Here is a 25589-nt window from a genome sequence, read left to right as displayed (position 1 = left end):
CGGGAGTCCCCGGCCCGCTCCCCCCTGTCGCCGTTGCTTTTGGGGCTCGTTCAAGACAGCGATTTACCGTTTGTCCGCGTTCGAAATACCGAATAACGTGGAGCAGGCACTCTGTTTGCAAGCCTGGTGTGTTCACGAGAGTATAAACGTTTATGACGCGATCTTAGAAAGATCTATATGAGCGCCGGGCGTGTGTCACAGGCCGGCGTCCCGAAGCGAGCATTTGCATGCAGCTGATTGCAATCTCCTGCCCTGAAATTTAATGGCAGTGTCTCCGTAAGCAGTGTTTCCTCCGATGGTCATGTTGCGGCCATACACACTATGATGTAAATCGACTTTGTGCACTACAAAATGCAGCGGAGCACTCATACCTGACAGCACGCAAGTTACGCTTGCCAATATCACATATCAGATATTGATCAGTACCCTGAAAAAGCCAATGCGGCATAAATTTCGCAAACATTGTACCAAAGAAGTACGATGGATAATGCAAAATTACACTCCGGAGTCAGCACACGACGACAAATTTAATGCTGGGTCGTCTTGTCCCGAGGTGAGCGCTCGCAAAGATTCATCTGTTACATTTATCCTCCACGAGAAGCGCGAAGATGGGCTTATAGAGTAATCCGCGTCCGCGACCAAACTCTTCTTCGAAACATCGTGGTATGACACAGAGAGACTGCAGAATCTAGCATAAACCTAAATCAGAGACCCTTATCAGATACGACACTCTTCCAACGAGCCCGCGTGTACGAGATTTGGGCGCACGTTAAGGATCTCCAGGTGGTCAAAATCAATCCGGAGCCCTTCACTACGGCGTGCCTCATCGTCTCCGTTGCGTCAGCGCGATAAACCCTGCAATCAATCAATCAACTCTTTCAACCTGGTATTTCTTGTGAACTGCCTACCCTGTATTCTTCAAAAAAATGCGTCCGCCGAGTGATCAGCCGTTTGTTGAAGGCGAAAAACAAACGAAAGGTGAACACGCAGCTTGTGTGTGTGATTACTGAAACGTTCATTCGTTGATTTCGCTCCGCATTTGTAAACAACGATAATTGAGCGTCCTGCTCCTCCTCCTACCCCCTACCCCCTTTTCTAGCGAAATTTCAGTGCATTTCGCAATTAGTTGGTCTGGTGAATACTACCTTTCTCAAACAAACGTCTTTAGCATTTCAGAAGCTGCACTCAGTTTTTTTTTTTTCATTCCCGTACGACTATTCTATTTATTCCTGACTCGCAGACCATTCATTTTCCCGTGGTTTCATTAACATATACCTTGGTTCTTACTATAAGACATGAGTGGGCACATATCTGACAATGCACAGCCTTTGAGTGTACTTAACATTTTCGCGTGGCTTATATTCCAATAAAAGGCACAAGTTTTTGTGAGCTATTGGGTTATCACATACCCGAAACATATTTTTCTACGACGTACATATTCGAAGCAAAGCCGCATTTGTTTTCTGCGCTGCAAAAAGAACAAACCTCTTACAGTGCCAATGTCAGGTCTAAACGAGGTGACAATAAATAGAATTCACTTGTGCTGACGTGTTCGAAGGTGACAGCGGTGAGATGCTGCTGCCGTCGCCGACGACCGCAAGAGCGGCCAAGAAGCGCGCAGAACCGCCTCCCCGGGTAGCTCTTGTTGGCGTTCGAGCGTTCTACCAAGACGCAGCTGTTTTTTTAAGCACCCTACACGTGCAGTTAGCTTACAGACGTCACCATAACAAGTTGTTTAGTGCGCGGAAAGGCAAAGAGAAGCGAAAGAGAACCAAAACACTGCGTGACCACCTATCAGCCACGCAGCGCTAATCCCGCAAACGCCGCGGAGAAGCGGCGGCAGGCGGCGCAGCGATCGCGAATCTCGAGGCGTATAGTGTTGCAGTAGCAGTGCGGTAGGGCCGAAACCGAGTCGGGAGCGGGGCACTATCAGCGCTTGCGGGTACAACCTCGGTAGCATCTTCATTTGTGCGCTCAGTAGTAACCTCTGCTAGAATCTCCTCATCCATCAACTCCGCCGTCGTTTCAGTGCTGTCGTCACTGCCAACAAAGTCATCAATGCACATGCTTCGTGGCTCAGCACCAACAAAGCGCTCCAACTGGCCCCAGGTTTCTTCAAGGTCACATTCTTCTTTTGCGCCGTCCAATTGTGCTTCGGGGCAACCGATGCGCAGCAGTCGGGAACGCCCATCGCACCACCGCTATCCTAGAGGGTACTACGGGATAGCTCGCCGTCTGTCAACAGAGCGCAGATTGGTCTGAACAGTCTTTGGTGGCGGAGTTCGATATTCCCATTTCATGTCCGTCCCAGTTCGAAATAAAAAATTAAAAATGCATGTGATTTTCCGCGTGATATAGAAAGTGTTCGATATAGGGAATACGATATATCCGTGTTCGATATATCGAGGTTTGGCTGTACATGGTGGGTGACGCAAGCTGATAAGGTGGTCTACTTAAATAGGAAAAACACGTATATTGCTGAGCTAGCTAAATAAACTCACTTTTCAGGGCTGGGTACAGGTACTCCGAAAAAAGGTACCTCATTGAGTTTACGTAGTCATTGAAACTCTCTGCATCAAACTCCGTTGTTACAGTTACAGTCTCTTCCTTGCTTCTATACACAAAAAAGTCACACTTCGAGATGTGTAGTATGCCCATTATGACGTTCATCTGCGTCTCGTAAACGGGTTTGGGCAGCCTCATGTCAGCATCTCTGAAAGAGTTTTTCGTTTGCTGCGGGCACTTCACCTCAAGCAAGCGCACTGTCTGCTTACAACACTCGCAAGAAAATTTTACAACACCATCAGGTGATGCCCCTAGAATGGGAAGCTCTTTGCAGATTGTGAGGCCACAATTTTCAATGGCAGCACTGTGGCCCTTCTCCTGCAACATCAAGACATAAGCTTTCTTGGCTTCTGATTCCTTTTGCATGCCTTCTTTCATGGCAGCGCTTTTAAAAGTTGAAGCATGTAAGACTAGGTTCACGACACCCCGCAAATTGTGGGGTCGTGGTTCCTTGTCTAAATTTTTTGTTCGAGTCAGACAGGCACGGGCTATACTAGCAGTCACCATGCCTTGCCTGTATCTCATCCACAATGGAGAGTTCGACTGCAGTCTCGTCAGCCTCTCGATCTCGGAAATGTCGGCTTCCGTGTAGGTGTCCTGCAAACAGACCAGGAACTCCTCTCCAGTTAAATGGCCGTGGGACTTCACCAGATCCACCAAGGCCAAGGCAGGAACATTGAAGCTCTCCGGAGCTAAAAATAAAAAGTGTATACTCAGGTCAACACAAGCTCAGAAAGGCTACATGGATGGTGTCTGTACTGCAGGACACATTACACATACGAAAACAAAACCTTAAAATGCGAAGAACATATTTGCTTTGTGTCACTAGTTTTTTTTTTTTGCATCACCAGTTTTCTCCGAAGTCGTTTTCAGTTCCCATTGTAAACGCACTTCTGCCATAACAAACTGCATGAACACAGCAGATATGGGTGAGACTATTTGAAATTACTGGCATGGCTGCACGGGTAATGGCTGTCAACTTTTTTTAGTGCAAAGCTAATTTTGAGCATACAGTTAGATACCTATATAATGTTGCATGTGGGACTGTGATCCCTTCGTTATACACATCATTTCGTTACATGCGTTGCGCACTTCACTGGTTTCCTATAGAGCAGATGAGCATATTGTAATAGATGAGCATCAGATTAAAACTCTAATATTCGAAAAAAATGTCAGTGATCTTCTGCACAGTAGTATGACGTACTGGATGCACAACCACCGCCGACCTGATACTGTCGAGGATCAAAGCGTGTTGAGGCAACAGGTCAAGCAGTAACGAACGTTTGTCGCGCATCGAATGCCACTACCACCCTGCGGGTAGTCATAACACTTAGCTACTCTGCAAGCCTTCATCAGTGCTGGCCTCATCATTTGTGGAATTTCTTTTTTTATATGATGGCCTCCACGATGCCAGTTGTCACATCAATGGAAGACCTGGTCGCCCATGACGACGTAATCGTGGGTCATCACAAGTGATGCTGCCTCACAACACGCACTGTACATGATTATCGATTCCTGCAGCTCCGCTGCCGAACTCGATGACTCACGTCTGTCGGCCCACCTATCAGCTGTCATCAGCTTCACAAGCCAGCACTGTGCCACTGGGACGCACGCGGCCACGCACCGCCGAGCTGATGTGGAGCAGCCTGGTAGCTCAGTATTGATTCGCTGCTGTGTGTTACGTGTGCGACTAGGCGTATTCATTACAAAACAACAATTCAGAGATGGGGAATGCATGCAGTTCTTCATTCAACAGGCAAATTCACTGTAGTGGTCTTTGCTCTAGTGGGGTTCACAATACATAGCAAACGTAGAAATGTGTCCAGGCCATTAGGCATGCTTCGTTGTACAGGCTGTTTCTAGTAGAAGCATTCATTGTAGCGGTGTTTGACTGCATTACATTACGTCACGTAAAATCTTACCTGGTGCGCTTGGTGCTTGCACTTGGGGCTGGACCTCATCAGCTGCACTTGATGTATCTGCCGCCTGCAAAATGGGAAGGTAAAGAATCCAAGTCATAACTGCAGAATCAGGCTACTGAGATGGCTGGTGTGAGCGAATATCAAATTGCTTTAAAGAGGCCATGAATACAAAATGCAAGTTTTGTGGTCCATTTGAGAATTGCCTCAATATAACACTAACACTATTTTAACGCAATCTTCACTCACTCACCACGGTGGCTCAGTGGCTAAGGCATCATGTTGCATGCTGCCGATCCCAAAATCGCAGGTTAGATGCCCGGCGCGGCAGCCGGTTTTTTTATTAAGGCGAAAAGTGAGAACGCCCATGTGTTCGATATTTAGGCACACGTTAAAGATCCTATACAGCTATACAGCACGTTCAGCCTGTCTGACAGGACAATGGCCAACTGGCATAAGCGACACTGCCTTTACATGATCCTGTTTGTCAAGTCATACCTGACGTTTCATGAAATGATTACTATTAACCGTAACTGGACAAGCGGTGAGGGCACTATAAAACACCAAACCTTTCGAATATAACAACTTTATATTTTGTTTGTACGTTTCTTCAAGCTGTTAACCTACATGACATGTAAACTACATAGTAGATCAACATTATTTGCTCCACTTTAGTTGCTTGATGTCACAGTGGGTGTGTATTAAGCGGCAATGCTAAGGCCAAGTGCTTTAGTGGCAAATTTATGTGAATAGCCAAAAAGAAGCAATCAAAACGCTAACAGGCCAGCAACAAAACTCACCTGTACCCGTGCTGGCTTGTTGTAGCGCAGCCACAGTGCCCTGGGCGTTGCAGCCTGCAAATTCATCCTGAAGCCATCGACGTCGGAGGGTGTTGACCCTGGGCATGGGTCGTATGACCTTTTGCGCTTCTTCCCGTCGGCTTCATTTATAACGTTCTTTTTGAAGGTTATGTCACCGAGTGGTTTGGATGGATCAAGCCTCTTGGCTGCAAAAGAGTAAATGAATGCACTATTTAATGTGTTATCTCTTGGCACTTGTGTGTAAGTAGGTCGTCTGCGTAACAGCTACCTTCAGGTGGCACAATCCATCTGCAGGGCAAATCTGTACACGTAGGTTGCCCTTGTGCTGCACTGCTGGCTGCGGTAAGCAGTAGGCCCACGACGTGTTGGCAGGTCCCACTCAGGCTGCAGATCATGCAAGGTACAGAAGCAAATGAATACCTTGTTCCTGAAACCTGTGCAGTATGCAATATGCAAAACTTTCATAAGTTTTAAAAGCTAGCAGTGCACGAAGCACACTCATAAATGCAGGTGGAAATACTGCGTCTTGAGCAGGCATTTGTTCCAAATGTAAAGCCTGTTTTTACCAAGTTTTAAAGTCAACACAATATGAATGTTTTCACTGAAACAGGTACCGAAGCTTGACGCTTTGCCTAAAACGCATGCACGGACACACAGCGTACATACGCTGCTATTTTTTATTCACTCTATTCATTTATTCACTCTATTCATCTCTTGCAATCTTTATTGTACCCCCAGCTGTTCCCCTTCCTCCTCCTAGACCTGCGTGCCTTCTGTCTCGCGTTCCCCAACCCCTACACTAGCAGGCCGTTGACGTTCGCGCACTGTGAGGCGGCAAATTTACGGCTGTTGTTGTTCCTCTAATCAGGTGGACCTTCTTCCTTTTATAATACAATAAACGCGTACATATGAAGCTCTCCCTTATTCCGTATGCCTTGCCAACCAAACAGCGACCCTGAATCACAGAAAAAAAAAGAACGCAGACGAAAATCATCGAGGCGATGATGAAAAAAAAGAACGCAGATGAAAATCATCGAGGCGATGACAAGGAACCTGCGAAACTCCGCATTGCAGTGCTCTTTCGCGCAGTGTGACCAAAAGAAGGGCTCACTTCGCAGAGTAGAGTGGGGGCTTAAGTTGCTGTTATCTGGTTGCCGTTCACTGGAAAATAGAGAGTTTTACCATATCGCTGCCGTGTTTACGTTACCGTTTACCGTGTTTGCGGTAGTCGACTGCGGAGCGCGAGAGGTACCGCGAACGGTAACTTACCGGCACACGCTTCACCAGGCAGTTTTAGCACATCGTTACCGTGTTTACGTTACCGTTTACCGTGTTTGCGGTAGTAGACTGCGCAGCACGACAGTTACCGCGAACGGTAACTTACCGGCACAGGCTTCACCGTCGCCAGCGGCTTCCGGTAACACGGTAAACAAACAAAAAAAACGATTAGCGAGAAGAAACACTGAAAAATCTTATGTTCGGCCAGCGCCATCACATTACCCAAAACTTTATCGTAGCTACTAACTTTTCTTTCGGACCTAATGTCTCCGATAAACAAAGACTTCGTTTGTAGGTAACGTGTACTTACCCCGCAGGACAGAGGCAGTGTGCTTCTGCGACGGCGCCCGTGCTCTTACTTGCAACGGCGTGCACGACGTAGTAGCCGCCCTTCATCGACGGTAAGCATATTCCTCGGAAGACCCGGGTATCGCCGTCGCGTGACAGGTCGTTGTACATCAGGTTTCGCACATAGCCCTCGCGTGCGAACTGCCGGCCTTTGTTGAGCTGGCGATCGCAGTTCATGCCAGACGACGCCAAGTAGTGCTCGCTCTGCTGCTCGGACGGCACACGGATACGTCCCAGATCTCTCTGCCAGCCCTCATTAAGTGATAAGAAGCCGCCTGGTATTATGTGATGACCAGGGGCTGTCATCTTAAGGCGGTATAACACGAACACAGAAGAAAAACTTCGGCTGCTCCTCGCCTAATGCCGTGCATACAACGAGAACGCAGCAGGAGGAAACGCCGGCGAACCCTACGGCTTCAACTTCCGCTAGGCACGCTAGGTGGCAGCACACCGCAATGAAAAAGGCGGATTACGGCCATTCTGAGATTCCCGATGAGTCGTCGCTTTTTTTGGCGTAGTAATGAAAACTGACTGGCGCTTCCATGCTATACATTGAACGCTGAGGACCCGAACTACAGCGTACCACTCTTGTTTGCACCTTTCGTGCGCACATACGGCGAGAAAAAGGCACGAAGCGCGCCCACAGCGTGCATTCTTACGGGCCGCTCAGGGGAGCATCCACACTAGCAGCGCGACGCTGTCGCCACCTACATGTCGAGCTCGCGGCGAATAGCAGCCATTATGTCATTTGCTGTTGCCCATGGGCTGACATGGTCAGCCCTTGGTGATCTAGCGAAGCTGGTCAACTTTCTTTTCGGAACGGATGTATTGCCCAAGAGCAAGTATTTGTTTAGGCAGCTCTGGTCCAAGGAAACACAGGATATAGTGCAACAGCACTACGTTTGCGAGAAGTGTGAATCTGAAATGGAGGCACAAGGGCTGTCAGCTCACTGCCCCATGTGCCAACACACTGATCGAATTCAGACATTGAAAGACCGTGGCCTGTTTTTTGTTATTCTTAACATGGAGAAGCAGCTCAGCTTTCTTCTTGAAAAAACAAAAGCGGACCTTCATGAAAACCTCAACAAGCTTCAGCAGCCCGAAGAACAAATTACTGATGTGACCAGTGCAGAGTGCTACAAAAGGCTGCGAAAGGCAAGAAACCTGAGTAAGGATGACTTGACACTGCTCATCAACACGGATGGAAGCCCTGTGTGGAAGTCTTCAAAGACTTCTATCTGGCCCCTTCAGTTCATTGTTAATGAACTTCCACCCAACGTGCGGTTCAAGCATCCCATTCTTGCAGAACTGTGGTTTGGGAAGAAGCATCCCAACATGCAGTTGTTCTTGCACACATTTGTGATGGAGCTCAATGGCAAGAAGGTAATCAAGTGGAACCATGAGGCTCACACACATGTGTCCAAGGTAGCTGTCCTGGGGTGCTCAGTTGATGCTCCAGCAAGAGCAGCCACGCTCAACATGGTCAACTTCAATGGCTACTTCGGATGCCCATGGTGCCTCATTCCTGGGGAGCACACTGAAGGTAAGCCATGTTTATCTTGCAGTTCTTTGGCATGGCCTGTGGAAAACAGTAAACCAGTTGCCTTAATATTTACTTTCCCGAACACGTTGCAAAACTTATTTATCGCATGGATAAATGCAAACAGCAACGCTTCCAACTTCACGAAAGCAGAAGGGTGCACTGAAGGGCCTGTTGATACATTTTAACTTCAAAAAAAACAGCGCAGATGGCAGGACTAAGCAAGAAACACAGAGTACAGGGGCTGACGAACAATTGAGTGCGCTTTAATGCGGCAGGAAAACACACGTGAAACGTGAGGAAAAACGAAGAAAGCGAAATAAAGTTTTACATAAAATGTTTTCAGAAGAATACTGTTAGTAAAAAAATAGTAAATTCTGTGCCATGTTTGTAGTGAGGACATTGTGTGACGAGTTTTTATTTTTCATTTCAGGGAGCATGCGGTACATCATATATGAGCCACCAGAAGCAAGGACATCTGAGATGATGGTTCAAGATATGAAGCTGGCTCTTCGGTTTAAGGACACCATCAATGGCATCAAAGGGCCATCTGCTCTTGTGAACTTGAAAGGTAAGCTAGCCTTTAATCTCCTTTTATCGGCTATAGGTGCGCTTAGTGATTTTCATGGCATGATACAAAAACAGCATCCTGAGCATGATACAAATGAAAAAATTCTCAACCCTGAGGGTGAAATTATTGAGCAAAAGGTTGTGTAATTTAAGCCAAGGGTATGATGGAAGCCCTTTTGGTCGGGATGCATTTTGAAGAAGAAAGGCCAGGACGCCGACCACGTTATTTCGAGTTTAAAGGAAATTAACGTTTCGGCTTCCACACTGAAGCCTTGGTCACAATAAAACCTTGAAGGGAAATAATCACCTTAAGTGTTGAGGGTGGCCGAGCGGGTACGCCGAGGGACCGCCCCGGCAGAGCACGCAGCCCTGAGAGACACGTACAGACACGATGCTACCAGCAGGAACATAACCCGCCCCGGCGGGGAGCTCGCTTTATTAGCGCACCTAGAATCCACTGATGATGATGGTCGCCGTGGCGCCATCTAGTCGAGACGCGACACACTACATTAAGTACGCTTCACAACGCTGCGCAGGCAACTTGCGTAGATTGGCGGCAGATTTCTGGCGTTCCTATTCAGCGTGTGTTCCGTCGTCTGTATGTGAAGTGATTCCAGTAGCAGGCGTCAGGTGGCATTCCTTTCTTTTGCGAGGACACATGTAGCAGACCAGTAGATTGTGTGCGATGTGGTATCGCAGTGCTCAGCAAGGGTGCTTGTCGACACGTGGTTCTTGTTCACATCATTTTGATGCTGCTGCAGGCGCTGCGCAAAGTTTCCTGACTCGCCAATATACACGTAACGGCAGTGTGCACAAGGAATGACGTAGACAACTCCTGGATACCTCTCTGTCGGCAGTTTGTCCTTTACGTTTACAAGTTCATGCCTTAGTTTGCGAGACGGCACGGGTGCAGTTTGCACATTGTATGAGCGGAGTATGCGTGACAGAGCCTATCTGATGCCGGTCACGTACGGAATTGCTGCGTGCTTTTGAAGTCCGACGTCGGCAGCATGCGCAGGGCGAGGGCGTTGTCGCTGAACAGAGTTGATGAGCCCTTAGGGTAACCGCACAATGAAAGCTCGTAGTGAGCTCGCATATTGTCTGCCACCCGGTCCTCTGGCTTGCTGGAGGTCCTGTCAGCTCTGCAGAGAAGGGAGGCCACCACAAACTGCTTCTCTCCTGCCGGATGCACCGAATTAAAGTGTAGGCACAGGCTAGTGTGAGTCTTCTTTCTGAACACCGTAAAGGACAGCCCCACACCATCACGCTTCACCAGGACGTCCAGGAATGCCAGACACCTGTCGGCCTCTTCCTCAGTCGGGAATTGGATGAATTCACAGCCGTGAATTCACGACTACGCGAGCTCACTACGAGCTTTCATTGTGCGGTTACCCTAAGGGCTTCATCAACTCTGTTCAGCGACAACGCCCTCGCCCTGCGCATGCTGCCGACGTCGGACTTCAAAAGCACGCAGCAATTCCATACGTGCCCGGCATCAGAAAGGCTCTGTCACGCATACTCCGCTCATACAATGTGCAAACTGCGCCCGTGCCGTCTCGCAAACTAAGGCATGAACTTGTAAACGTAAAGGACAAACTGCCGACAGAGAGGTATCCAGGAGTTGTCTACGTCATTCCTTGTGCACACTGCCGTTACGTGTATATTGGCGAGTCAGGAAAGTTTGCGCAGCGCCTGCAGCAGCATCAAAATGATGTGAACAAGAACCACGTGTCGACAAGCACCCTTGCCGAGCACTGCGATACCACATCGCACACAATCTACTGGTCTGCTACATGTGTCCTCGCAAAAGAAAGGAATGCCACCTGACGCCTGCTACTGGAATCACTTCACATACAGACGACGGAACACACGCTGAATAGGAACGCCAGAAATCTGCCGCCAATCTACGCAAGTTGCCTGCGCAGCGTTGTGAAGCGTACTTAAGGTGATTATTTCCCTTCAAGGTTTTATTGTGACCAAGGCTTCAGTGTGGAAGCCGAAACGTTAATTTCCTTTAAACTCGAAATAACGTGGTCGGCGTCCTGGCCTTTCTTCTTCAAAGGTTGTGTAATGCTACACGCAGCTAATGATAATCCTCTTGCCAAAACCTGTCAAGTTTTTCCAGGTAACGGAACATTGTAACTGTGAGGCTTTCCAGCTGATTCACTGTGCTGTTTCATTTAGATGTCAGCTCTAGATTGTGGCTAATGTTTGTCTATATTTCTCTTGCTTGCCAAACACCTGCAAGGACACCAGTGTAGCAGATAGAAGAGTGCACAAAAAGCAGGGTTTTAAGGCAAGTCAAGAAATGGAGTAAATTTAGAAGCTGGACCATTCAAAGTGTAGGGACCGGCTCAGTAGACAATGTTTTAATGACAGTTTAAGGAGTTTGTATGACTGGTGAGGTCTATACGCAGTGTGTGGCGACACAGCTAATAATTCTTTATACATCAGTTTGAACCATTATGTACATACCTTCCTCATGCTTTCTGTTGTTCTGTGGTAAAGTGGGAAAAAAATAAATGAAAGAATGAAATGGCAGAATGGAACATCAGTATAAGGTGAGAAAGGCAAGTCTATTTCAGGGCATAAACAAAGTAAGCGCTTTTTGCGGGATTTTAAAAAATCCTGCACAACACTGTTTGTGGAAATAACAGGTGGCAGCAAACATCTATTGTTTTGAACCTTCCTTAATGACAAAAAAATACGGGTGGTGTCTGTATGAAAGCATAGGTAAAGTCAATGGTGCACTTACCTCTTGAAGTTGTTTTGAGCTTGTCATTAGAGGTGGTTTCACAAAAAACAATAAATCCTATTGTCGAGAAATTTATTTCTGCTTTGCACTCCCCCCTCCCCCTCCCCGCCTTATGAATGCACATTTCGAAATAGTTAACTGAGCTCTGTGTATTGACTGTGGGCTTCAGCATTTCATGACAGCCTGGTAGTCCGACTTGAGTCATCAAGGCAGCACTATTTTGCCCTGCTCCTGCTGGGTATTTTAGCAACAGGGATAAGGTTATGGTGCAGGTGTAGGTCACAGAGAACTTTAATGGCATGCAGTATTTTATCGGCCATTTTACTCTTCATACGTGGAGTAGTTATTTCTTGCATTGGGCCACACGTTTAATGGGGTATTTGTTAATGACATTATTAACCACGCTGTTTTTTTAGGGCTAGATCTGGTCAATGCTCAGAGCGTGGAGTACATGCACTGCGTCCTGCAAGGTGTGTCAAAACAAGTCACAGAGGCACTCCTGTCCACTCCATACTCCAATCTCTGCTTTGACGAAGGTAATAGCACATATGTTCTCTTTTCTTTGTATGGTGTGATTTGCTGCTGAAATGATGCTACTTTTACATTCCTTGGGTTATACATTTATTGGAGGTTATTTTTTACAGCTCTCACATCAACAGTGGCTAAAATAGATGCACGGCTCCTAGTCATCAAGCCTCCCCATTATGTGACAAGGTTGCCACGGCCCCTTTCCGAGCGGAGCTACTGGAAAGCTTCAGAATGGAGGCATTGGATCCTGTTTCACGCCCTGCCATGTCTTGAGGGAATTCTTCACCTTGAATACTGGAGGCACCTGTCGAAGTTGTCAGAAGCTCTGCATATCCTTTTGGGAGAAGAGCTCAGTTCAAATGAAATCGACAGAGCAGGTAACGTCAATGTTTCAATTGTGTTGCAAGCAATCCGTTATGCGAAATGTTTTCCCAAATGCTTGTTGGGATAGATGGACCATAGTAACACAGTAACATGGTCATAATTTTTAGCGGCATCTTATGTTTGCAAGTGACTGGCCAGTGTTGAGTGGCATTGATAAGTTAACTCATTTGATATTTCAGCCATAAAAGCCATTGGATGCCATTATTAATGGTCATTGAAGCCTTTGATTGGCCACTTATCGCTGCTATTTTGAGTTTTTAGTATTGGGCAGATGGTCAGTGTTTGCTGTGTTGTTATAGTAAAGCGCAGGCTTTAAAACTGCATAGCACTAGTTTCAACGTTGGCTTTTTGCACAATGCGCCAGCCATGTGGAAAAGCCAGACACGCAAAATGCAGTATGTAGGTGTTAGGCTAGAACATTCGTGGTTGAAAACCACTTCCATAGATAATAATAATAATACTTTTATTCGTACTCAGGGCGACTGGAGCCATGTGTACAGGACTACAAAAGGCAGGACTGCCCATACTCGGGAGGTTTATGTGGGAAAACAACTTGCGCTTCTGCAGCAGGCTACTTTTGCATAGGGCCACGCACAGGACATACGCCGCTGGCAACAGCCCACGCATGACCATGACGACATGGGTATCAGAAGTATGCAACACAAGGAGGCAAGATATTAATCGACCAGATTTAGGGGAAATCCCCAAGGTGGAGTAAGTCTCAGCAAATGAAAGTTTGACATCCACCTAAATGCAGCCATACGGCTACAAAGGAAAGCTATACAACTTTCTCAGAAACTTCGCAGTTGAAGAAAAATTCGTCCTGGTCCAGGATTCGAACCCGAGACCACTGCTTAACCGGAGCAGTCGCTCTACCAACTGAGCTAACCAGGAGGCTAGTCGTTTGTAGAGCGAGAACAAATTGATCGACAACTCGAAGGGCAGGTGTTAATCGACCAGATTTAGGGGAAATCCCCAAGGTGGAGTAAGTTTCAGCGAATGAAAGTTTACTTCCTCCACCTTGGGGATTTCCTCTAAATCTGGTCGATTAACACCTGTCCTTCACTTGGAGTTGTCGATCAATTTGTTCTCGCGCTACAAACGACTAGTCTCCTGGTTAGCTCAGTTGGTAGAGCGACTGCTCCGGTTAAGCAGTGGTCCCGGGTTCGAATCCTAGACCAGGACAAATTTTTCTTCAACTGCGAAGTTTCTGAGAAAGCTGTATAGCTTTCCTTTGTAGCCGTATGGCTGCATTCAGGTGGATGTCAAACTTTCATTCACAAGGAGGCAAGGCGACAAGGCAAAAAAAAAGTGACAAGGCGACAGCAAGTGCAAGCAGGGCAATGACAGGCATAACATGAAGCAACCACTGACAAAAATGATAATAGCACCCGCCGCGGTGGCTCAGTGGCTAAGGCGTTGCGCTGCTGAGCACAAGGTCGCGGGTTCGATTCCCGGCTGCGGCGGCCGCTTTTCTGATGGAGGCGAGAAGCAAAAACGCCCGTGTGTACGAGATTTCGGCGCACGATAAAGATCCCCAGGTGGTCAAAATTAATCCGGAGCCCTCCACTACGGCGCGCCTCATCGCCTGCGTTGCGTCGGCGCGTTAAACCCCACAATCAATCAATCAATCAAAAATGATAATAACACAGCCTTCCCAGGCACCCCCTGCGTTTTTTCCCTGTCGCAGCAACACCACGTACCACTTCATGCGACTAATCTCCTAGTCAAGTGAGGCCATTCAGCAAGAAAAGTCAACATGGCCGTTGGCACTCGTCGGTTGGGCCGGGTCAGAGTGCTAGTTTTTGTGTAGCATGCGGGAAAGTTTTGGTGATTACGATGTATAATAGAGGGGTTTCTAATGCATGAGATCCTATGGGAACCATGCCGGGACTGATTGATGATGACGTTGCAGCCAGGAAAATGCAGCAATTGCGAATGTAACAGTGGGGTTCTACTGTATCGGCATTACTGGTAGAATTAGATACTGTGGAGAAAAGATTTAATTGTCAATGCTGGAAGGCTAGTGATGGGTTGCCCGGTGTAGGAAGTAAAAGAAAGCAGCGGCCATAGCTTGTGTACATTAGACAGGTAAAAAATAATTGCCATGTGAGCCCTGTGTTTGCGGCATTTATTTGGAAATCCCCTAGTCAGAGGTTATGGAGGTAAAAAAATAAATGCCATTTGGGCCCTGTGAGTGTAACAGATATTTGGAAATCCCCTAGTCAGCGGTTATGGTGCTGACACATGTTGAGTTGTCTGCTGCACTTAAAAAGATGCTATTTCATTCTCTTTCAGAATTGCTCTTGGAAAGCTTTGTGCGCAGTTGCAAGTCTCTGTACGGTCCAAGCTTCATGACGTTCAATGTCCATGGGCTGCTGCATCTGGCCAACTCTGTGCGGTCGCTAGGGCCGCTGTGGGCCCACTCTGCCTTTGTTTTTGAAGGTGGCAATGGCAACATTGTGCGGCAAGTATCAGCAGCCAAGGGCATTCCTCAACAAGTGACCGAAAGAATTGTCATGTTTCAGCAGCTGTGCCAACTCTATGACAGTGGTCGGCTGACACTGCAAGAGCAGCAGGTGTGCAAGGAACTGATTGGTTACACACCTGTACAGAATGCTGCACGTGTTGGCGAAAAGCTGTGCCTTCTGGGAAGAGGCAAAGTAACGGCCCTCAGCTGTGATGAGCAGAGGACAATTCAGCTTCGTTGTGGGATTGCTGCTTCAAGTGCACTGCAGTACGAGCGTTTTATTCAAATGGCCAGGTATTTCACAGCACTGCCTACACAAGGCCAGCTAGGTCGGACACCACTTTTCTTAGAACGACCAGTGGTGACTACAAGCGGGTGGAAAAGGTACTCGCTCTGAGGGGCACTGATACCTGTGTTATTTTGTGTCGTCCGGTTATTGTTGCCGATGTACCTGCTGGTGTGCCTGCCATGCCTCAGCACATCAAAGAGTGTTTTCTTTCACACTCTGCAGTGCTGGATATTGTGCTACCAGAGGAGGTTCAGGACTCCTGTCTGTTTATAGATTTCCCTGTAGAAGAAAAGATGTTTATTTGTAATATTCCTAACAAAATTGAAAGGGACTAAAGTGGCAGCTTGTTGTAGGACAGTATAGCGTATTTTCATTTACATTGTGTTGCTATGGGCTCATTTTTGCTGTTTATGTGTTCTGAAGGTCATGTTAGCATTCAAATGCATTTAGTGTTTAAATATTTACCTGTATTTAGTGTTAGTAGGAAATTTTCAGTGTTGCACGGAAAAACGTTCCTGGAAAGTTTTTTTTGGGAGGAACAGAGGAACATCACCGTTCCGTCAAGGGTAGGTAGAACTGTAACAATAGCTCCAGTTATGTTTACGAAAGAACAGCATAGGGTACAGCGTTCCTTCTGTAAATGTTACATTGCTAGGATTTGGCTGTTTTTGATGCCAAGGTTTTAGGGTGTCCTTCTCATGCTATAAGCTGCCAAATTTTTCTGCCCTTCATGGAGCGTTCTTCGTTGAAGGTCGAAGGAAGAAAAGAATAACCACAAAGCCTGTCAGGCAGGCTGCAGCAGGATGCACACGGCTATGCTGGCTGTAGACGCCAATGAGAAAGGTGCTTTGGCGCCTCTTTAATTCGTCTTCTGCCACAAACTCTTTTTTTGCACAACCATGAACACAAAAACTGTGAGGCCGCTTGAGCTTCGCCATTAAGAGGGGAATGCGAAAGCTGAGCAGGGGCAGAGGTGGATGCGCCATCGGCATTTGCAGAACATGCCAGCTCAGAAGAGCACCTCGCACGGGTAGACGGCACCGCATTCATTGTATACGTGTTCTCTACAGCCACCTGAGCCAGCCGAAGGTGCCATACGAGACTACTCTGCTGTCTGTCAATGAACACCTGGGTCACCAATGTTGCACTCACCGCGTGTAAAAGCAAGACGTCAAGTTTCCAGCCTCAGATTCTTGAAATACTCCCGCTGCCGCCCGAAGCGAGGCGAGAGCTAGATCTCATGCGCAACAGCAACCATTCCTGATGGCTGCAAACTGAATCTGACCTGCAATGTTGTATTGCCCCATGGCACGAACATGGCGCTCGAACGTGCCGCCGTAAACTTTCCCACGCACCAAGCAGACCAAAGGTTTCGTGATGCCCATCACGTGAAGCAGGCAAGTTGCTGCTAAAAGCCTGCTCTAGTCTCATAAACACAAAACCTACTCAGCATTTTCCTCACGAGAGCACTAAGCAGTCATACTTTATGGTCTTTGGGTGGGCCCATGAAGAAGGAAGAAGCCCCCTCTGTTAATCTGGCTTGTATGTTGAGCACATCTGATAAGTTGCTGAGAAGTAACTTCAATGCTACACTTGTATTTGGAACTAACCTGTCCCTTCCTGTTTTCATGTATTGTGCAGTTTGTTTTTCTGTCATTATTCTTAGTTCAAGGATAAACACAGAAGAAATCATGTTTATTTTAACTTCCATGTTACTGCCTCTAGGATGTACCTATGGCCCTTTTGCCACTATATTTTTGCTTGCCAAGCGGTTCACTGTTGTAGCCAGTGCATTAAATCTGGGCTTGTTGGTTGCATGAACTGTACAACATAATTAACAGGGCAGTAAGGACTGGACTAAAGGCAGTGGCCCCACAGAGCTCGTCTTTTTCCTCTCTTCCAGTCGTTACTCCGCTGCTTATGTTTCACAGTGCATTTTTTGCGGCCTTTTTCGTACTTAAATTTTCTACCACGTGTGGTTTTCGTGCTATTGATTTGTTGCTCCGCTCATGTAGCTTTGTCAGTATGATTCATCCTGAGATGTCTTACGATATGAAAGTTGCTTTAACCTTATCCTTGGCGAAGTGTTCTGAATGAAAACACGTAACAAAATCTAGCGAACTGTCCCAATGTACAGATTCATTTTTGTCAATGTTAGTCATGTGTAAGCACAGGCTTTGATGCTTGCATAATACATTTTTTAAAGAACCATGCTTTTTGTTCCATGCTTTTCAAGGAATCAAATGTTGGCAATCAGTTTTTCAAGAAAGCGTCATTAAACTTTTTTTTTGCCCCTGTGTGGAACTCCACTCAATAAATGTATTTTTAATGTATTTTCTTGGCTCATGCTTACTTAAGTTGCAATTACTATTTTTAACTACATGCATTGTAGATTACTGAAAGCTGGAATTGCCATAGAAATATATGCCGCAGCTACGGGATGCAGAGAATAAAATAAGGGTGGATATCAATGTAGATTAATGGGTCCATTATAACTGGTGTTTTTTTTTTTGCAAATATACTCTGACCTGAATTGATTTAAAGTATGTGGCAGTACTTTGGTTGAAGTGGAATTAAGGCTACTGCATTAGTGACGTTCTGGGCTATGTGCACTTGACTCATCCAACAATACTGCGTTAATAAATGTGCTTGAAAGAGTGGGGATCGTTTCCTGCAGCTTCATACAAGCGTGGACTTGTATATAACGATATTGGCGGAGTGGTGGATTCGTAAAGCTTTGCTGCATACGAAAGATCCTGGCAGCGGGCCCCTTAAAAGCCCGAATCAAACATAAGCACAGTAGAAAAAAATTTCAGTGCTGAAGCGCTGAAAATTTTTTTGCTTAATGTCTTTGCTCAAATTTGCTTGAAAAAAAAATGCTTTAAGGCAGGCTATGCAGTTTGCTCTCCAGAAAAGAAGAAATGAGGGCACGTGAAACCTTCCAATATATTCAGATTAGAAACATGTTCCTCGAAGAAGCTTGTGCTTGTACAGAGTATGCCAAGGCTTCGGCAACTGCTTTTCTACTAAGGAATAAACCATATGTAATTTGCTAAAAATAAAGACACCATGGTGAAAAAAAAAACTTCGTGTTTTTAGCACGCAGTACTCTCACCGAACACACTACAAGAAGTACCCGTACATTTTGTCCTTTAGGAACATCGCCTCAGGAGTGAAATCAAGGTCAACAGGCAAATTACCTTGTAAAAAATGTTCGCAGAAGCAAAAAAAAAAGTGTGTGATGGGGGATAGCTCAGTGGAGGCTCGAACCATGGACTACTGCACCAAAAACGCGCTTATAACCACTGCGCTAACTCAGCAGCGGAGTTGATAGTAGAACATGCAGCATACAAAGCACAGTACTCGTCAACATTGCATTGTCAGATAATCGATCTACTTTCTGTCGTTTTTGAGATATTCTAGCGTGATGCGTGACCAGCGAATTTCTATCGCATCGGACTTACAGGTGGGTTCCGTCTGCCTAATACTACCGGGTCGCCTTTACTTAACTGATGAAAGAGCCATCGCATGAGCCATCGCAATGAAACAGCTTTTGGATAACAATCGATCGCTTGGTTGAATTTATCTTCGGGGCATACCAATCGGCTGGATAGGCGAGGCGCTTGACGCGTAAGTACCGCGCGCACAGCGCCCCATCCGCGACGAAACAAATAAAAGCAGAGCGGAAATAATGATTGTATTGAGGTCGTGTTTTGAGGGCTTGCGATAATTAGCATATCGTTACCGTGTTTGCGCTACCGTTTACCGTGTTACCGCGTTACCGGAAGCCGCTGGCGACGGTGAAGCCTGTGCCAGTAAGTTACCGTTCGCGGTAAGTCTCGCGCTGCGCAGTCGACTCCCGTAAACACGGTAAACAGTAACGAAACACGGTAACGATATGCTAAACCGAGCTCTCTATTAGCTAGCTCTTCTGGACAAAGAAAACGGAGAAAAAATTTGACAGATCGAGTCACCCTTCTGATGTTCAGCTCGAGAATCAGAAACGCTAATCGAAGCAGAATCTATAGGTGAAGTTCGTCCTACACATAATAAAGTCTGCCTTCCTGTCCTTCATCACACTTTACCATCATCGACTCAACCGTCGAGCTTTCCGTCACTTCCATCTGCCATCACCATGCCGATATGTTATCCTTCCAGCAAGCGAGATTTACCATCGCGCAAGCATCTTCCGATGCGGACACAGCGCGCCTACCATCACCTGCCTGTGTCTCTTCCATCACACGCAATCAAAGTTCATTTGTGCATCAAACACCAAAAAGGTAGTTTTTGTAATTTTCTCGAAACGTTCGGTGCCACCGCTATGTTTCTGTTATTACAACCGCTTTGCTCTCGAATGAATGTTGGCTTGCACGCTGCCGTAATTCATTCGGAAAATGCCTTTCCATCATCAATTCAGCAGTCAAGCTTGCCATCACGCCAAAATCTGCCGCCATTGCGCCGCAAGCCTGCCAGCATGGAGGAAGGTGGTGGAAGACGATGGAAGGCATGCCACCATGCCTGCCAGCACCTTCCAGCGTCCCCTTCCAGCAGCTTCCATTACAGTTTCTTACGTACATCAAGCTTTCCGAGGCGACCATCAAACGCAATCAACCTTTCCAGCAATGAATCTTGATGGTTGGTTGATGGAATTTTCAATAGGGCTATTGAGTATTGAGTTGAGTATTCGTGAGCAATACAAATTGCGTACTCATGAGTACAGATTGAGTACGAATACTTGTGAGGACAAATGAGTTTGAGTACAAGTGAGTGAGTGCGATTACAAATGAGTATGTGATGAGTGAGTATAAGTGATTTTGGAAACCGGCGATATTTCTGAGTATCAGTTTGAGCACAGCGTGAATAAAAAAATTGTGATTGAGTTTGAGTGAGTTCTTTCTGTTTTGCCAACCGATGCTTATAACAATATATTGGATATAACAACGAACCGTAGTGCACCATCAACTTTGCTATATGTTACATCATTGTAAAATAAACAGCTCATAATAATAATCACAAAATTGACCACCGTTGTAACAGTTGAGCCTGACAGTGTGATCCTATGCAAGGCATAGTATTTGGAGGTCTGCGAGAGATCATGGTTGTGTGTGACCAAGCATGACTTTAAAGACAATAACCTTTCTTGGGCTACTTAAACCCAGAAATATTGGTCTGTCTTTCTGTGTGACTCGATTCAGCCACCCAGCCAAAGTAAAATAGATATTTCGAAATAGTCTTAAATACAGCCAAACGTAAACGTCTAAGCCCGGTTTATATGCTCATACTTGTCAACTTTGTTGAACAAGAACAAGACATTACTCGAATAAAAGACAAGAAATTAGTACACAATGAATATTTACAGTGTTCCTTCATTAAAATTTATGTATGTGTGTTTTTTTTCATTGCAAATGATATTCTACATCTACTGCAGAGAACCACCGCCTGCTGTTACCCGCGCCCCCGCCTGGCGGCATAAAAAATTCACGCTGCAACAGCAACTAAAGGTTCAACTAGCTAGGTTACACGTTCTGCTTCGAACGCACGTGGGGCATGGCCACGCGGTTCTATAAACCTTGTTGTCAGCCACCTCAATTCGCGCGCGTCTCCGCCGTACTGCAGCGCTGGCATCGAGGAACCCGGCCTGTAGCAGTGGAACAAGGTAAATTCAAATCACCTTGCACAAACATTTATTGTATTTACCTTGGGATGAGCGCGACGGTACAGCAACAGCATGAGAGGTGAGTGGGAAAGCAAAGGGGGGCATTTCCTTGGTAAATGTAAAAGACTGTCATCTTTTGAAAACATTTCAAACGAAAGGAGCAGATACGCAGCCAATTTTGAAAGCATGGAATAGGTTGTGGCATATTCTATCTCTCTAATACTTAGAAGAAGTTGGTGCCCTTTAAAGGGACACTGAAGTGAATTTGTCAAGCTCCCGTTTTTGCTTGCACTGCGTAGACTGGCTCAAATTAGCATACTTTTCATCGTTTATCCGGTTGACAAATCGGTAATTATTTTACAAAGCGCGAAAGAAGAAAAACTATCATGCGCGGTTTGCGGCGGCCGCACCAACTAAGTCTGTGACGTTGGGAGGAGGGGCGCCGTGATTGGACGATGCCCAAGGTTAGCAATCACACAAATTTCGGTTTCGGTTTCGGTTCTGTAAAACATAACCAATGGCGTTGTTGGATGGGCATTCTCAATATCTCAGTAATCATCGTACCGCGCTTCTGCCATGTTGTCGGCTGTAAAATGCACAAGATAAGCCTCCCAGGACGGCTTGTAGTCGTAGCATTCACTAGCCGAGACCTACGCAGTGCATGAACGCCCTCCGCGTACCCGCAGACACCGAAATGTCATGCGCTTTTCCCCCATATTTGGAGCTTGCCTCCCTCATGCCTGTATCGTAAAAAGCGTGTTCGCACCAGGCCAAGGGTCTGTTCATTCTGGCCTGTGCCCACTGCCTGCAAGCAGTCGGTGCTTATGGCAACAGCACGCCAACGAAAACTCCCTAGCGCGCCAATGCCAGCCTGCGCGCGTTTTGTGAACTAGTTCGTGTAGCCATGAACGTTGCGGCCCAAAAAAAGGTGAACTCAATATAGAAAACATCGGCGGAAAACAAAAAAGTTAACTTAGAAAAAAAAAGCACGTACCCACAAGGATTCGAACTCGTGACTTGCAAAACATGTGCGGTGACATACCTGGCGCCCCAGACAACTAAGCCACAGAGCAGCACGCGAAGGCCGAGTTAATATAGAGTATATATTGTACAACCGTTTTACACTTTTATTTAGTTTTGGCATTTCAAGCAGCTTAGGTGACTATTTGTTGTACTGCGATCGTGCAGTAAGCGTCGCCCGAGTTTCCACAGTAGCTCACGTCTAGCAACTGCATTTCGTAGACGGAAAAGCGTTCGCAGATGCGTAGTCGTGCTGTTGACCGCTGTGCTTGTTCGCCCAGCGCAAAAAAAGTGCTTCCCGCGCCCTAGTTTTACGCTGTACGGTAAAAATATCAGTTGATTTTATTTCCTTAGTACCTATATTGACTTCGCTGACTCTTCTCCCGCCTTCAAGAGGCCTTATATTTTCCTACTCGAGTACCAGTCAGCGAAGCGTCGCATGTGCGCTTGTGCAGCGCTTGTGTGAAGCGACCTTGACTTGGAGCTAGATACAGTGTACAAACAAACCAAGCAAAGAAAGGCACATTCTTCCATTCACAAACGTGTCCTGGCTTCGTTTCAACTAAGCGAACGAATTGCGACCAAGCAATTTTTTTTAACCTCCTTGATTGCGACGACCCGCTGGCGGCCGGCGGACGAAACGCTGGGCCGACTGACTCTGTCGGCCGGGGAGCCGTGCAGTCAGTGCAGTAGCGCAGCCGTGGCGCAGCCAATTGCCAGCTCAGCCCCTCCTGACGTCACACGAAAACGCCACAGAAAATGGGCGAGCGTAAAGAGAGGAGGACAGCATTTTCGAATTTGTTTTTCTACTAAATAAAATCGCGTAAACGCGCCTAGAGTGGTCGAAACATGGCCTGGGGACTCCGGACTACAATTTGCGCTAGTAATCCCGCAATGTTTACATATCACTTCAGTGTCCCTTTAAGTAGCCATGCTATACCTAAAGGAGGAAACTTCTGACGGCTCCTCTACTCCTGCTGTCAGCTGGCCCAGAAAATAAGAGGCAGGGGGCACCTCTTCAACACTGTCTATATTAAAATAAAGCTACAGTCGGGTAAAGGCGATTTTTTAGGCTACTGTTGATTATTGATGTTAAAAAGGCAGAAAGCAACACAACTTTATTAACAAGCTATTTGCCAATCGTTAGAAAAAAAAACAGTCAAGGATTTCATGCGGAGTCATTCTCCTATGAGAAAGACGGTGGTCTTTCCTAGGGGCCTTGTGGAGTGAGTTGGTACATGCGTGGCTAAGAGTTGGTGGTCGGCCGTACAATTACATTTCTGTTTTGTAAATACAGGGTGAAAGCTCCTAAACGCTTGGAAAAGTAAGTTTCGGCCCAACACTGTTATAACAATTACTAGTTATGACAATGGCTTTTTCGTGGCACTTCAATATTATTATAAGTGGGTTAGAATATATAACAAAACAATTTCTTTCTACATTCCACGTTACTTGTACAGCACTACCTTGTGACGTGAAAGTCTGACACATCGAGCATTGTGGACAGGTTTTCTCGTTAAGTCCACTGAGTAATGCTTGCACGCTTAAAAGCAAGTAAGGGCTAGGATTGGCATATATTGCATCAACTGTAGCAGCGTACTCCAGGATTTTCCATTTATTGCATCAAACAAACCACTAATAAAGGACTAAAAAACCTCTTGTTCTATTCGTTTTAAGTAAGCATCAATGGACCCTAGTGAAGCCTATTTCTAAGAAAGAAAGGAATAACTCACTCTACCATATCCTTTTAAACACATCGTAATTGTTATACACACAAACATAACCAGTGCAGCTAAAATTAAAATAAAAAAGGAAGAAGCTACACAGCGAAGAAGCCTGATTACAAACTAAAAACACATAAGAAAAACTAATGGCAGCACCTCCTCGCGACCCTGTTTACAAACACCATCATAACCAATTAAAACCAGGAGCTGGAAATGCAGGTTAAAACCGAAGCTGATAAGAACACAGACTATTTACAAGGGTTCATTTCGAACAGAAAAATGGGCACGTGTTCGATAGTAAGATAGGATGACAATACAACTTATTGTCTAGAGGTTTATTTTCAGTCGTTAGGCCCTTTTTGTCGTTCCTCATAGCATATTTTCTGTGGAATGTAATGCTTACTGAGAGCATTGAGCAACTTTTCAACCGGGACAGCTGACCCCCCTGCAGTTGGCCCAGTTATGGCAGTAGAAATGAATCAACAGAGATGCCACATGCTTTGAACATACGTGCTGAATTAGGTGTTCGAAATGTGCAGCACAAAACAATGCACAGTATAAAAAACTTGAACCAGACATGCATGAATTTTGTAATTTTAGGGTTCAGGGATTCGACTCTAAGATAAAGTACGCATTGCAGTGCCATTTTCATCCGTGGGTAAAAAAGAGAACTGGCCTATCAAGGTCCATACAAAAACCAGCTGCAGTTCAGTATGAAATACCAGGTCACTGCACCCGTGTGATAAAAATACAATCTCAGTCACACACAATGCCCCTTCGGGCCATGAGCAGGTCGAACCGGCGGTTCGACCGAGACCCGCCTAGAATTCGGCGGTACTCAGTCTGGCGCACTGCGACACGCTCGCCGGTCTCAACTCGAGCTCGGATCGGATTCCGCAGCGGCTCTGTCTTGGCTTTGGCAAGCAGCAGCCGCGGAATCCGCGACGCCGCTGGCTTGGGGGTCTGCGGCTTGGCTGCAGCGTCGAGCAGGACGGTGCGTTTGGCCGCACAGTCCACAATAGACTTCATCTTTGCGAACTGCGCGGCATGCAGCTTGTTGAACTGTGGAGTTTTTTTCACCCCAGACTTCGTTGCAATAGATGCCGTCTTGGAGGGACCTGGCTCTGGAGATTTCTGTGGCCTTCGAGTCTCCTTTTTGGGGGGTGCCGATGGAGGCACGGCCGGAGGACAAGGTTCATCGGGCGGCACCATGGCAAAGCGCACGGAATTTGCTGAGGCTGAAAAAAGGGAGAGAAGGGTTGATTTCTGCTTATAAAGAACATGTAACTGAAGCGTACCATCACAGATCATGAAAGTTATCCAACTTGGCAGCCACACCCTTCAGTGTGGAGCGGTCGTAGGAAGAAGAGCACTTGTCCCATCGTTCTTCCTTTGTGTCGTTGTCGAAGTGGCGCTCTCTTTTTCAAGCACTACATCTTCACCTTTCAATGCCCTATGTGTTTAGGGTGTACTGCATCGTCGTGCCTTTGCTTGGACCTGCCACCAATAAAAATGTGCTATCAGTGTCACACACATCATACAACAGAGTGTTCATAAAACGCCTGCTCAGAAAAAAGGCACCGTGTTTGAATGCCATGCACCAATTGCTCGAAACATTTAAAAAATTGTTTTAGTGAGACAGTCACTGGCAAAGGGTTTAGCCACATAACACATGCCATAAACTGTACGCTACCATTTCCAAGAGTTCAGCGAAACAAGGAA

General features: G+C 46.4%; 1 long non-coding RNA gene and 1 pseudogene across 1 annotated transcript; one reads left to right on the top strand and one right to left on the bottom strand.

The window, feature by feature from the left end:
- Nucleotides 1-2520: 2520 nt before the first annotated feature.
- On the bottom strand, nt 2521-5467 carry LOC144163920 (uncharacterized). Its single transcript, XR_013320975.1, has 3 exons — nt 5285-5467; nt 4488-4551; nt 2521-3257 (listed from the first exon to the last, which is right to left on the bottom strand). It is a non-coding gene; the product is annotated as an uncharacterized LOC144163920 (long non-coding RNA).
- Nucleotides 5468-7666: 2199 nt separating this feature from the next.
- LOC144163927 (uncharacterized) lies at nt 7667-15803 on the top strand (annotated as a pseudogene).
- Nucleotides 15804-25589: the final 9786 nt, after the last annotated feature.

The sequence above is a fragment of the Haemaphysalis longicornis genome, unplaced genomic scaffold (assembly GCF_048455015.1).
Source record: "Haemaphysalis longicornis isolate Haplotype H1 unplaced genomic scaffold, Haemaphysalis longicornis Haplotype H1 scaffold_1, whole genome shotgun sequence".
NCBI lineage: Eukaryota > Metazoa > Arthropoda > Arachnida > Ixodida > Ixodidae > Haemaphysalis > Haemaphysalis longicornis.
Note: the sequence above shows the minus strand (reverse complement) of the source record. Positions and strands in the feature narration are given on the sequence as shown.